Source organism: Heterodontus francisci, chromosome 12, assembly GCF_036365525.1.
Source record: "Heterodontus francisci isolate sHetFra1 chromosome 12, sHetFra1.hap1, whole genome shotgun sequence".
NCBI lineage: Eukaryota > Metazoa > Chordata > Chondrichthyes > Heterodontiformes > Heterodontidae > Heterodontus > Heterodontus francisci.
Window position 1 is genome coordinate 79442801 of NC_090382.1, and position 15632 is coordinate 79458432.

At 45.8% G+C, this 15632-nt stretch overlaps 1 protein-coding gene across 8 annotated transcripts in view; it reads right to left on the reverse strand.

The window, feature by feature from the left end:
• Positions 1–15632, reverse strand: part of jade2 (jade family PHD finger 2) — a 199304-nt gene that overhangs the window by 112552 nt on the left and 71120 nt on the right. The gene's annotated exons all lie outside the window — the stretch shown is intronic.

Genomic DNA, 15632 nt, shown 5'->3' on the forward strand with positions numbered 1-15632 from the left:
ACTTAAATGGCACCTTGTGGCAACAGGGCTGGTATTGGAGGGTGGGGGGGGGAGACGGAAGGGGTTGGGGTGGGGGGCATGGAGAAAGGCGGTCCATGGGCCTTCCCGCCACAGACTTAATTGGGGTGGAGGTGGAAAGGTGGTGGGGCTCCCCCCACCCCACCACCATCCTGCCTGATTAAATGCTCTCCCCACCTCCAAACTCACCGCAGGGGAGAGCATTAAATTCTCCCCATAGTGTATGATGGGTGCGCACAGTGACCAGAAATTGGGTAGAGACTGTCCCAAGTAAGACTTTCATCCAACTCCATTGAGTTAGATTTAAATACAAACTTTGGTTGTGGAACAGTAGTCTCCCTATTGTAAATTGTTATTATATTTGGGTACATAGTTGTCCAACCTACCACCCCCACCCACAATCAGCAATCAACTACTCTTCCCAGTGCCCACTACAATGTGCATAATGCTGCTTAGAGGAAAATTCCAGGGCTGTGTTCAGCAAATTGTTAACATATCTCTCAAATCCAATCAGAAGTGGATTTCCTACTTTGTTTAATTTCAAATTTGTCATGTAGACATTGCTATTCTCCAGTTTTCTCATTTCTTCCCATCCGCCTCCACCCAATTTCTCCTGAAGCCAGTGACTAATGTCACGGAGGGCTGCAGAACATTCTGAAGGGGGAGAGTGAACAGTCAAAGGTTGTGGTTCACATTGGTACCAATGACATAGGCAGAAAGAGGGATGAAGTCCTGCAACAAGAATTTAGGGAGCTAGGTAGCAGATTAAAAAGCAGGGCCTTAAAGGTTGTAATCTCTGGATTAGGCCCGGTGCCACATGCTAGTGAGTATAGGAATAGGAGGATAGAGCAGATGAATGCGTGGCTGAAGAGATGGTGTAGGAGGGAGGGCTTTAGTTTCCTGGATCACTGGGTCTGTTTCTGACAAAGGTGGGACCTGTGCAAGTCGGACGGGTTGCACCTGAACCAGAACGGGACCAACACCCTTGCAGGGAGGTTTGCTAGTGCTGTTGGGGGAGTGGGGTGGGGGGTGGTGTAGTGTTTAAACTAATTTGGCAGGGGGATGGGATACAGAGTGGAAATACAGTAAGGGGTGATGCATAGCCAAATACAGCAGAGAAACTAAGTCAGTCTGGAAGGCTGAGCAAATAAAGACCTTTTAAGGCACAAGCGAATAATGCAAGGCTGGATTGCATCTATTTTAACACAAGGAGTCTTACAAGTAAGGCAGATGAATTGAGGGCATTGATTAAAACATGGGAATATGATATTATTGCTATCACAGAGACATGGTTGAGGGAAGGGCAGGAATGGCAGCTCAATATTCCAGGGTATAGAATCTTCAGGTGTCACGGGGGGGGTGGTGTAAAAGAGGAGGTGGTATTGCACTATTGATCAAGGAGTCAATTACTGCAGTAAGGACAGATGATATGTTGGAAGGTTCCTCAATAAAGCCGTATGGGTAGAACTTAAAAACAAAAAGGGGGCAATCTGTCTTGTTGGGAGTGTACTACAGGCCTCCAAACAGCCAGGGAGAGATAGAGGAGCAGATATGTAGGCAAATCTCAGAGAGGTGTAAAAATAATAGGGTAATAATTGGGGATTTCACCTTCCCCGATATTAACTGGGATATCTTAGTGCAAAAGGCTTAAAGGGGATGGAATTCTTAAAGTGCATCCAAGAGAGCTTTTTGAGCCAGCACGTAGAAAGCCCATCAAGAGAAAGGGCGGTACTGGACCTAATCTTAGGGAATGAAGCCGGTCAAGTGTTAGAAGTGTCAGTGTGGGAGCATTTCGAGGATAGTGACTATAACTCTAAGATTTAAGGTAGTTATGGAAAAGGACAAACATGGACCAGAAATAAAGGTACTGAACTGGGGGAAGGCCGAAGACAATATCATAAAGCAGGATCTGGCCAAAGTGGACTGGGAGCAGCTACTTGTAGGAAAGTCTACATCAGACAGTGGGAGTCATTCAAAAAGGAAATAGTGAGAGTTCAGGGCCAACATGTTCCCATAAAGGTAAAAGGTAGGACGAACAAGTCCAGATGTCAAGGGATATAAAGGATTGGAAAAGGGGAAAAAAAGTGACTTATGGCAGATTAAGAGGGCTGAAAACAGCAGAGGCCTAAAGGAATATAAGAAGTGTAGGGGGATACTTAAAATAGTAATTAGGAGAGCGAAGAGGGGACATGAAAAAATACTGGCAGGCAAGATAAAGGAAAATCCCAAGGTGTTTTATGTATATTAAAGGCAAGAGGATAACCAGGGAAAGAGTAGGGCCCATTAGGGACCCAAGTGGCAATGTGTGTGTGGAGCCGGAAGACGTAGGTGAGGTTTTAAATGATTACTTTTCGTCTGTGTTCACTATGGAGAAGGACAATGTCGGTGTAGAGATCAGGGAGGGGGATTGTGATATACTTGAACATATTAGCATTGAAAGGGAGGAGGTATTAGCAGTTTTAGCGGGCTTTAAAGTGGATAAATCCCTAGGCCCAGATGAGATGTATCCCAGCCTGTTATGTGAGGCAAGGAGGAGATTGCAGGGGCTCTGACACAAATTTTCAAATCCTCTCTGGCCACAGCAGAGGTGCCAGAGGACTGTGAATGTGGTACCATTGTTCAAGAAGGGTAGCAGGGATAAACCAGGTAATTACAGGGCAGTGAGTCCAACATCAATGGTAGGAAAACTATTGGAAAAAATTCTGAGGTACAGGATTAATCTCCATTTGGAGAGGCAGGGATTAATCAAGGATAGTCAGCATGGCTTTGTCAGGGGAAGATCATGTCTAACAAATTTGATTGAATTTTTCGAGGAGGTGACTAGATGTGTAGATGAGGGTAAAGCAGTTGATGTAGTCTACATGGATTTCAGTAAGGCTTTTGATAAGGTCCCGCATGGGAGATTGGTCAAGAAGGCAAGAGCCCATGGGATCCAGGGCAATTTGGCAAATTGGATCCAAAGTTAGCTTAGTGGCAGGAGGCAGAGGGTGATGGTCGAGGCTTGTTTTTGCAATTGGAAGCCTGTGACCAGTGGTGTACGGCAGGGATCGGTGCTAGGACCCTTGCTGCTGGTAGTGTACATTAATGATTTAGACGTGAGTATAGGCGGTAATCAGTAAGTTTGCAGATGACACGAAAATTGGTGTGTCACAGATAGTTAGGAGGAAAGTCTTAGATTACAGGACAAGATGGATGGGCTGGTAAGATGGGCAGAGCAGTGGCAAATGGAATTTAATCCTGAGAAGTGTGAGGTGATGCATTTTGGGAGGACTAACAAGGCAAGGGAATATACAATGGATTGTAGGACCCTGGGAAGTACAAAGGGTCAGAGGGAGCTGGTGTACTTGTCCATAGATCACTGAAGGCAGCAGCACAGGTAGATAATGTGGTTAGGAAGGCATATGGGATACTTGCCTTTGTTAGCCGAGGCATAGAATATAAAAGCAGGGAGGTGATGATGGAGCTATATAAAATGCTAGTTAGGCCACAGCTGGAGTACTGTGTACAGTTCTGGTCACCACACCATAGGATGGATGTAATTGCACTGGAGAGGGTGCAGAGGAGATTCACCAGGATGTTGCCTGGGCTGGAGCATTTCAGCTATGAAGAGAGCCTGGAAAGGCTGGGGTTGTTTTCCTTAGAGCAGAGAAGGCTGAGGGAGGACCTGATTGAGGTATACAAAATTATGCGGGGCATAGATAGGGTAGATAGGAAGAAACTTTTTCCCTTAGTGGAGGTGTCAATAACCAGGGGGCATAGATTTATGTTAAGGGGCAGGAGGTTTAGAGGGGATTTGAGGAAACTTTTTTTCACCCAGAGGGTGGTTGGAATCTGGAGCACACTGCCTGAAGAGGTGGTAGCGGCAGGAACCCTCACAACATTTATGAAGTATTTAGATGAGCACTTGAAACGCCTTAGCATATAAGGCTACAGGCCAAGTGCTGGAAAATGCGATTAGAATTGGTAGGTGCTTGATGGCCAGCAAGGACACGACAGGCCGAAGGGCCTGTTTCTGCGCTGAATAACTCTGACTCAAATGATGCTGTATGATTATACTGGTGTCAGCAATCCTTCAGGTCATTCTTTATCTGTGAGTCCAGAAAATGAGTAGTAACAGACTTTTTATCAATAGGGGCCATTAGTGTAAAACAGCCAATTCTAACTTCATTTGCAGAACAACAAAGTCCTCTCAAGTGATTTGCAACAATCTACTGGGTATGACTAATTCCTAAATGAAATTCGGGCTCTTTATGATAGGTGCTCAAGGTCTGATATACTGTTCATCAAGATGGGTAAATTTCCCTCTCTCAATAATTTTAGCGGAAATATCACCAACTTTTTTAATAATACTATCGACAGGTGGAATTTCAACCTTTGGGTCTTTTGCTTGTTGATGCTCCTAGACTGGACATAGAAATTCAAACCTCACTCAACAAAACTCTCAGACACACCACAGGAACAAGCATCAGGGCACAGGTTCAGGATTGTAGGATAAATGTTAGTAACACAGACGGTGACTATTAGCTGCAGCAAGTTGCAAGGAGGGGTGATGAAGCGAGTAGACTTTTTGAAGAAACAAAAAGGCCGCAATGGCATGATGATAGGAGTTATACTCTAGAAGGATGAGATCAAATGGGTGGAAAAACCTTCTTCATCTGAATCTATCATAGTAACTCCATACTCAGTGACTCACAAGCTCTGCGGTGACTCCAATACAGTAACACAGTGCTTCATAGTGACTCCGAATGTAACTACTAACGGAGCTTCACGATGGTTTATGGAACTTTATAGTGATTCCTAATACAGCAGTTCACACAGCTTCACGGCAACCCTGAAAACAGTGAGTTACAGTCTCACAGAGTCTCCCAAGACAATGATCAACAGTCACTTCAAATAGATCAGGTTAAATTCACCCCAGTCCACTTACAAGTCCAAGACCACACAACAGCATTTTATCTTTGCTGACTTAGAAGTCAGCCCAGGCTCCCACTGTAAGTGGGCGAGAACCTAATTTAAATCAAAGCATCATTGCCTCATTGCTGGCATGATGTGATTTTACTGAGGACTGAGGAGGACCATCAGGAAAAATTGGCGGAGTGCAGGAGAGTGGCCAGAAGAGGCCAAGGTAAGTAACTTTTTTTTGGAAGGATTCCTTGGGGGATAGCAGGAGCAGAATCCCCTGCTTTGACTCTTCCTACACCATCATCTTTTTGGAATCTCCCTCCCACCCTCCCCCAACATACCCATTTACCTTGTACTGGGGACCACTTCCTTGGGTCTCCAGTTACAGCTGCCTCCTACCCCAATTCCCACTCCTGCCCACTGGCCTTGACATCATTCCCTGCTACAGGAGGAAAAATATTCAAATGAAGCCTAGCCCTAAAAACTGGCTGAGCCTCACGAGCTTTCAGACTCGTGTGTACACCACTGTTTCAGGCCCCTCCACACACCAATCCTGCTCTGAGCTAAAATTAACTCCAGTGATTCACAGAACCTACAGCATCTTTCCACCAATTCCCAAAATAGGAATTCCCAGTTTTCTAGCATATCAATTCAGAAGTTTCTTCAGCTCCTGTTCCACTGATTCCTGCAGCTTTCTAAAACTTCCCTGTCTCTGCAGCAGACAGACAGACAGACACATCATTATTGCACTTTCCCATGGAGTAAATCAATTGGAAGTTCCGAGCAATATTGTCACAAAGGTGCAAGTCTTCTTTAAACATTTTGGCCACTTTCCATTCAAATATCTGCTTTCCTCAGGCAACATTTTAAAAAAACATTTGGAAAGTTGGCTGTGGATTCCTCCAATTGATGTAGTTCCAATGAGTAAATACCATACGACCATCCGAATTAGGAGCAGAATTAGGCCATTCAGCCCGTCAAGCCTGCTCCACCATTCAATAAGATCATGGCTGATGTGTTTCAGTCTCGAATTCTACACTCCCACCTACACCCAATAATCATTGATTCCCTTGCCTAACATGAATCTTTCAATCTCTGCCTTAAAAATAAAAAATATTCAATGACCCCGCCTCCACCACCTTCTGAGGCAGAGAATTCCAAAGTCGCACAACCCTCTGAGAGAAAAAAAATCCTCATCTCTGTCCTAAAAGGGTGACCCCTAATTTTAAAACAGTGCCCCCTAGTTCTGGACTCATCCACAAGAGGAAATATCCTTTCCACATCCACCTTATCAAGACTGTTCAGGATCTTATAAACTTCAATCAGGTCTCCCCTCACTCTTCTAAACTCCAGTGAAAACAAACCCAGTCTGTCCAACCTTTCCTCATAAGACAACACGCTCATTCCAGGTATCAATCCAGTAAACCTCCTCTGAACCGCCTCTAACGGATTCACACCCTTCCTTAAATAAGGAGACCAAAACTGCACATAGTATTCAAGATGTGGTCTCACCAATGCCCTGTATAACTGAAGCATAACGACCTTACTTTTATTTTCAATTCCTCTCGTAATAAAAGGATAGCATGCCATTAGCCTGCTTTATTACTTGCTGTACCCGCATACTAACTTTTAGTGACTCATGCACTATAACACCTAGATCCCTCTGCACCTGGGAATTCTGCAGTCATTCCCCACTTAAGTAACACTCTGCTTTTTTATTCTTCTTGCCAAAGTGAACGACTTTACATTTTCCCACATTATACTCCATCTGCCAGATATTTGCCCACTCACTCAGCCTATATATATCGGTCTGCAACCTCCTTATGTCCTCTTCACAACATACTTTCCCACCTATTTTTGTGTCATCTGCAAATTTAGTTATCATGCCATTGCTCCCCTCATCTAAGTCACTGATATAAATTATAAAACGTTGAGGCTTCAACACAGACCCCTGCGGGACTCCACTCGTCTCATCCTGTCAATCAGAAAAGGACCCATTTATGCATGCTCTCTGCTACCAGCCAGCCAATCTTCTATCCATGCTAATATCTTACCCCCTACACCCCAAGAAGCTCGATTATCTATTCTTTATCACCATGCATATGATTTTCCTACACCTACTGCACAAAGCAAATCACCCCCTTTCTGGAACAGAGCTACAGATGGAATTCTGTCCTGGGAAATGTTAGAATACTGGTTGAAGCAAACTTCAGAGCTATGGAGAAATAAAGTATAGGCATGGTGCCACTTTTACCAACTGAAGCAACAAAACTGGTTATGCTCATGATGTCTGTTGCAGAGAGGAGGTCCAAGTCATGTATTTGTACCCATGCTGGGATCAATTGATTTCTCAATTTAACCAGAGATGAAAAAGTTCCCAAAGAGAATGTTCAAGGAATTTAAATATAAACTTCATTTTTTTTCCAACTGATGTTACTGATATCAATGGTAACTCAATGGAAACGTCAAGCACTGAGTACCCACAGATTAGTAGGTTCGTAAAGTCTCATTTAGGATAGCCCCTCAAATGATGTCAGGACAAGTACAACATGGATCGGCTGCAGAATAAAGTTCCATCTACTCTGCTTTAACAGAATGCCTTAATCTCAGTTTTAGATATTCCCATTGCACACACCACCTAATGACCCTCTAAATGAAAGGACCAATTTAGTGCCAAATTGTAAGTCTTGTGCTGCCAGCTTGCACCTACTAGCAGTTGAGTTGATATTGTCTCATACCCAATTTATAAGACAATCAACAGAAGTAAAAGGATTGTCAGTCTGAACTAGATTTGAATTCAGTTCCTAAAGACAGAAGGTGCTCTGCTAACTAACTGCATCATCCAGTCCCGTCCTCCCCATCCTAAATTATGGATCATAAACTCCTTCTAAAACGAAGCAGCAAAACCTCTCTTTTGGCCAATTTAAAAACTCTTAATTGCGATGGTGAGTGAAACAAGTAGAGCGCAGGTGTTGGTGTCACCAAAAAAAAAGTAATGTCCATGAAAATTATAAAGCACAAAAGTTGACCTGAAAAAGCTGTCCTGCCAACCACCACTATGGCTGAATTTTTGGATCTATCTGTTCCCCACTTTCTAAAGAACTAAGTCTCCCAAGAAACTCATCTGTTTAAAAGGGCCGCTCTCTGGTTACGACTAACTGATTTCTCAATTACTCCGCAGCACGGTAATTTTGAAATGATACCATCAGCTGACAATTGGATTTGATTTGAATGGAAGGCAATCACAGCCTGACTGAATTATTTCCAAAACAAATCATTAGTCTTTTGTGGTAACCTAAAGACTTGCTCATAGAGAGGCACCTCTTTGAAACAAGTCCTGATAGTAATACTCCTTCTTTAAAATAGTTTTGATGGCAAGGTTTCAGCTTTTGAAACTTGTTTCACTTGTGAAACTGTTTTCCCTTATTTTCCAATTTTCCTCCCCTCCCCCTGCTCTGAAGGTGGGATATAGTTTTGAAGTCCCCTCCAATATTTCACACAAATGTCCATTCTTCAAGTACTATCCTAATGGTGCTTGCTCTGTAGGGAGGGATAGAGAGTGGAGAACACCTTGCATGACCTTAGGCCCTCGCAGAGCGCTGTACAGCCAATGAAGTACTTCTGAAGTGTAGTCACTGTTGTAACGTAGGAAACACAGCAGCCAATTTGCACACAGCAAACTCCCACAAGCAGTAATGTGATAATAACCAGATATTCCCTTTTTCAAGTTGTTGGTTGCTTCAGGGATAAATATTGGCCAGGACTGGAGAACACCCCTGCCCTTCTTCGAAATAATGACACAGGATCTTTTACGTTCATCTGAGACAACAGACGGGGCCTTGATTTAACGTCCTATCCAAAAGATGTCATCTATGACAGTGTAGCACTCCCTCAATACTGCACACTGGAATGTCAGCCTTAGATCCCCGAGTCGGAGGCAAGAGCACTATCCACTTAACTATGGCTGACATCTGCCTACTAGTGGTATGCGCAGGACAGCTTTTCCACTGCACCTTTTGTGCTTATTAATTTTCCCTGACGTTACATTTTTTGTGATGACATCACACTACCAATACACTGCAATCTGACTCATCACTGCAATTAAAAGAATTTTAGAACTGCCACTAAATCCTGTCCTAAGTGCAGCAACTTTACAAACACACTGCTAGCAGATTGGGAATCATATTCAAATTGCCTTTATACCAAGCCTGAGGAGGCTGAAGCCATCTGTAACATCCCAGGCTGAGATTAACTAAGGACTGACCCAAGATTGAACCTGGTTCTGTACCATATACCCCAATGCTTTGCGAACGTTTTTAATTGTTTTGTTGACCTGCAATACTCCGTTTAATGATTTCTTCAACTGTATCCCGAGATCCCTTTGCTCCTCTACTCCATTAAGTTTCTTATTTTCTCAGCTCTAGGCGATGTTTCTGTTTGTCCCAGTAAAATGTATTCTTCTTTGGCCTCCTTATCTCGAGAGACAATGGGTAAGTGCCTGGAGGTGATCAGTGGTCTGTGAAGCAACGCCTGGTGTGGCGATAAAGGTCAATTCTAGAGTGACAGACTCTTCCACAGGTGCTGCAGGTAAAGTTGGTTGTCGGGGCTGTTACACAGTTGGCTCTCCCATTGCGCTTCCGTCTTTTTTCCTGCCAACTGCTAAGTCTCTTCGACTCGTCACACTTTAGCCCTGCCTTTATGGCTGCCCGCCAGCTCTGGCGATCACTGGCAACTGACTCCCACGACTTGTGATCAATGTCACAGAACTTCATGTCACGTTTGCAGACGTCTTGAAAGCGGAGACATGGACGACAGGAGGGTCTGATACCAGTGACGAGCTTGCTGTACAATGCGTCCTTGGGGATCCTGCCATCTTCCATGCAGCTCACATGGCCAAGCCATCTCAAGCGCCACTGGCTCAGTAGGGTGTATATGCTGGGGATGTTGGCCGCCTCGAGGACTTCTGTGTTGGAGATACGGTCCTGCCATCTGATGCCAAGGATTCTCCGGAGGCAGTCAAGATGGAATGAATTGAGACGTCGCTCTTGGCTGAAATACGTTGTCCAGGCTTCGCTGCCGTACAGCAAGGTACTGGAAGACACAGGCTTGATACACTCGAACTTGTGTTCCTTGTCAGTGAGCCATCTTTCCACACTCTCTTGGCCAGTCTGGACATAGCAGTGGAAGCCTTTCCCACGCGCTTGTTGATTTCTGCATCTAGAGACAGGTTACTGGTGATAGTTGAGCCCAGGTAGGTGAACTCTTGAACCACTTCCAGAGCGTGGTCGCCGATATTGATGGATGGAGCATTTCTGACGTCCTGTCCCATGATGTTCGTTTTCTTGAGGCTGATGGTTAGGCCAAATTCATTGCAGGCAGCCGCAATCCTGTCAATGAGTCTCGACATACACTCTTCAGTGTGAGATGTTAATGCAGCATCGTCAGCAAAGAGGAGTTCCCTGATGAGGACTTTCCGTACTTTGGACTTCGCTCTTGGACGGGCAAGGTTGAACAATCTGCCACCTGATCTTGTGTGGAGGAAAATTCCTTCTTCTGAAGACTTGAACGCATGTGAGAGCAGCAGGGAGAAGAAGATCCCAAACAGTGTAGGTGCAAGAACACAGCCCTGTTTCATGCCACTCAGGATAGGAAAGGGATCTGATGAGGCACCGCTATGCTGAATTGTGCCTTTCATATTGTCATGGAATGAGGTGATGATACTTAGTAGCTTTGATGGACATCCAATCTTTTCTAGTAGTCTGAAGAGACCACGTCTGCTGACGAGGTCAAAGGCTTTGGTGAGATCAATGAAAGCAATGTAGAGCGGCAACTGTTGTTCGCGGCATTTCTCCTGTAGCTGGCGAAGGGAGAACAGCATGTCAATGGTCGATCTCTCTGTTCGAAAGCCACACTGTGCCTCAGGGTAGACATGCTCAGCCAGCTTCTGGAGCCTTTTTAAAGCGACTCGAGTGAAGCCTTTCCCCACTATGCTGAGCATGGAGATTCCACGGTAGTTGTTGCAGTCACTGCGGTCACCCTTGTCCTCATAGAGGGTGATGATATTGGCATCGCACATGTCCTGTGATACTGCACCCTCATCCCAGCACAGGCAAAGCAGTTCGTAGAGTGCTGATAGTATAGCAGGCTTGGCACTCTTGATTATTTCGGGGGTAATGCCGTCCTTCCCAGGGGCTTTTCCGCTGGCTAGAGAATCAATGGCATCACTGAGTTCCGATTTTGTTGGCTGTCCGTCCAGCTCATCCATGACTGGCAGAGACTGGGCTGCATTGAGGGCAGTCTCAGTGACAACATTTTCCCTGGAGTATAGATCTAGGCAGTGCTTCACCCAGCGTTCCATTTGCTTGCGTTGGTCAGTGATCATGTCCCCTGATTTAGATTTGAGGCGGGCGATCTTCTTGATGGTTGGCCCAAAAGCTCTCTTAATGCCATCATACATTCCTCTGATGTTACCGGTGTCAGAGGCCAGCTGAAAATGACTGCATAGGTGTTGCCATTAGTCATTTGCGCAGCGCCTGCCTGTTCTTTGTGCAGCGCTTCTGGCTGCTTTAAGTGCTACAGATGTTGTTAACTCACTGGGAGCTTGCTTGTAATTCAACAGTGCAATGCGCTTAGCAGCTATGACAGGTTCCAGCTCTTCAAAGTGAGATTGAAACCAGTCTGCATTCTGCTTCACACGTTTGCCATAGGTGGTCATAGCTGAGTCATAGATGGCGTCTCTGATGTGGGCCCACTTGGTCTCTGCATCCCCTGTAGGAGTGTTTTGAAGGGCTTTTTCAAGTGAATTTAGAAACTTATGTAACAACTGTGGATAAGAAATTCTGCTCGTGTTGATGCGCGGGTGGCCCTTCTGCTTGGAGTGATGCAGCTTCTTTGGTTTGAGTCTAACCTTGCTGCACACCAGGGAGTGGTCAGTGTCACAGTCCGCACTGTGGAAGCTGCGTGTGATTTGGACACTGTTTATAGAGGCTCGCCTTGTGACAATGAGGTCCAGCTGGTGCCAACGACGCGATCTTGGGTGCCTCCAAGAAACCTGGTGACAGGGTTTAGTATGAAAGAACGAGTTGGTGATGCAGAGGTTATGATAGGTACACAACTCAAGCAGTCTCTGTCCATTCTCATTCTTCCTTCCAATTCCATAGAGCCCAAGGCAGGAGGGCCATGAGTCATGGTCGGCCCCAACCCTGGCATTAAAGTCCCCCAGCAGGAACAGATGTTCGGTATTGGGAATGCTACTGATGATATTACGGAGTTTCTCGTAGAACTGGTCTTTAGCTTCAGGTGGGGAGCAGAGTGTTGGAGCATAGATGCTGAGTAGGTGTACTGGATCAGAGGCGGTGAACAGTTGGATGGGCAGTATGCGTTCCGAGCCATTTGAAGGTGGCTCTATCATGCTGAGCAAAGATTCTGATGGCAAAGCCCACTCCATGCTGTCTTGGTTCTTCAGGATCCCTACCCTGCCAGAAGAAGGTGTAATCTTGCTCTCTTAGAGATCCACTCGCTGGGAGGCGTGTCTCCTGAAGTGCTGCAATGTCCACACGAAGTCTTCTGAACTCATTGTTAATAATGGCGGTCTTCCGAGAATCGTTGATTTGTGTAAGGTCTTCCGCCAGGCCAGGGCACATAGTTCTGACGTTTCAGCTTGCAAAACGAAGGGCTGGTACCTTCTTTCCTTTTTTTGTTTTGCTGTTTGGTGCGGTGTATCAGTCCACTTTTCAGGCAATGACCCGGAGCTCCAAGCACCCATTGAAGCAGGTGGACTGTGGCAGGACAGAACCTTACTGACCGGGGCTGCCCGTTTTGAGGCGGGCGGTAGCTGTCCAGTGAGATGCGATGACCTCTCCCACCGACAAAGGCAACCCATGGCGCCCAATCTCTACGCCAATTGAGCTGGACTTATAACCCGTAACTGCTGCCTTCTTTGTTGTTTTGGTCGCTGTGAGGCGACTATGGAGTGACCTCTCCATGGCTCATGCCTGGGCGGATGTATGGAGGTTATGAGTTGCCCAAGCGTCAAAACCCCACTCTTGGCCTTTCTGGTGGGGTCCAAAGGAGTGCAGAGCATGACGTTTGGCACCGGTATGGCTGCAGGAACTGCCGGAAACATGCCAAAGGTGACATGTGACCGCCTTCGGGGTTCCGCTCCGGGTTTTCTGTTAGGGTTTACTCCCTTAGCCTTGGTCTCTCCCGAGACGCCCACAAGACAGTGGGGTTGTTAGGGCCCCTGCTCAGGGATAGGTGGATGCTGGTGGAAGGAGGTGGGGGGAAGGGGGTGTGAGGGGGAGCTGGGAAGGGGTGGGAAGGGGTGGAGGGAAGGGAGTGCGAGGGGGAGCTGGGAAGGGGGCTGCAGGGTGGTAGGGGAGGGGATTAAAGTGTATTACCTCACATTTATCTATGTTAAAGTTCATTTGCCACTTCACTGCCTCGGTCTTCTCTTGCCCCCCTCAGAGCAATCCTCTGGTGTTTTTCAGGTTACGTGTCCCATACCAGGATCCAAGTCCCTTTAAAGATGGGGATCCCGCCTCCAAAAGCTGCCGGCCAATCACAGGGCCGGCAGCTCAGTAGCGCCACCAGCGGCAGTGGCCACTGCCAGTATTGTCGAGGCCTTGGATGCAGGCCCAGCGCTGGAATCCCGCACCCTAGATAAGTGAGGCAGGATCGCCGGGCCAGTCCAGAAGGCCCAGTCGAGGGGGAGGGGTAGGGGCGGTCGTAAAGCCCAGGGGGAGGGGGGGTCCTGGTAGGTGCTGTGTTTCCTGGCCGGGGCCCTCCATGGGCCCCAGATTGCCCACAGAGGGACTCCCCCTCCCCCAAGCCTGGAGGGAGGGCGCCTCATTTTACAAAGATCCCAGCGGCCATGGGAAGAGACCTTTAAGTGGCCTATTAACTGGTCTCTGGTGGGAAGGTCGTGGTCAGTCTATCCCACCCCAGCAAGATCGCCTGGTGACAGGGCGGCGATGGGCCCTCCATCCCTAGTCACCCGTCATGATTCTATGAGCCCCCGCCTCCGACCTTGCCTCAAGGGGGCCCATAAAATCCAGCTCTGAGTGTGGCATGCATGTGTGCTCATTGAAGATACCTGCACATCTTGATGGAATTGTTGCTCAGCACCAGCAACAAGTTTTGCACTAAATAAGTGAAATAAAAATAATAAATGTCTAATTATATAACTCATTTTTATATAGTAAAATTACTTGTGTTACAGGGTTTCGTGAAAGCAAACAAGCTGAGGACCCCTGCCCTAGTGAAGTGACTATTTCATTATCTTTTTTGGTAAAAGCTGAGGCGATATAGTTATTCAGTATGTCTGCCATTTCTCTGTCATTACTTTGAGTTTATTTTGTTCGCCCTTTAATGACCCTATCCCTACTTTAATTTTCCTTTTTTTTTGTATTCCTCAATAATTTGATTTTGTAATTTCTCTTTGCCTACTGGATAGTTTTTTTTTAACAGCTCCTAAGTCCTTCGTGTTCATTTGTGTCGTCTCCTTTAATATCTAAGTACTTCTTATATATGTCTTTTTCTTGAGATTCAATGTTTCATTTAATTTTTATTCAGCCATGGTGCCCCATAATTAGCTTGCTTGTTTTGGCTTTTAGTAGAATAAATTTCTCATGAACTCTATTGATTACTCTTCTAAGAATTTCCTACTGTTTTTATTTCTTTGTTTTTCAAGATTTTCTCCCAGTTTACCTTCATTATATCTACCCTCATTTCCTCATAATTTGTTTTTTTCCATTCTATTACCTTATTTATTACCTACATCTTATTTATGTCACTCTTGATCCTCATCTTGAATCTTATGATGCTGTGATCACCATTACTAAGATGTTCTCTTATCTATTCTGGTTCATTACCCATTACAAGATCCAGCAGTGATTATTTTTCTTGTTGGACTTTTTACACACTGAGTGACAAAAGAGTTTTGTATACACGACCGGTCCTCGACCTGGCCATTTTATGCAGACACTCCATTCTCATGTTTTTTTTATCACAGACAAAGCCATCTCTGACAATTTCCTTGTATCCCTTACCATCCACATCCCCTACCCACTCACAACCCATCTACAATCAGCAACCCCCTCCACCCCCACCCCGGAAAAATCTCTCCCCAGAACATCTACAATTGCACTTTCAACTGCCTAGTCTTTGACCCTCCATTAACCATGATACTTCTGCAACTGCTGATCTTCTCAACCAACCCTCTCCTCCACCTTTGGCGCCCTGTTCTCCAGTATAATATGTACTCTCTATCCTGGTTGTTTCTCCTGATATGGTCGGCATCAATATTCAAGGGGTTCACTTCCGAAATCCATACCACCTTTCACACAAGTCCATGTTTGAATTTCCCCAATTAGATTTTCACCCCTGCTACAGTATGAAATGGCACTAATCAAAGTCGCAAATGACATCTACTATGATTCTGGCCATGGCGCACTGTTGCTCCTCACCCTGTAGACTTTGACGCCATGACCACACCATCCTCCTGCAATGCCCCTGCTCCATTGTCCAGCTCAGTGGGACTGCCTTTGCTTGGTTTCACTCTTACCTATAAAAACCATCGCCAGAGCATTTCCACTCGATAAATGCAAGTTGTTGTCATTGTGCACATCCCAATACCAAAACAATATACTTTAACAGGTTCTAATAAATCACATAACACATTCTGTGCATTGTTGCACCTGGCCACTTAGGAG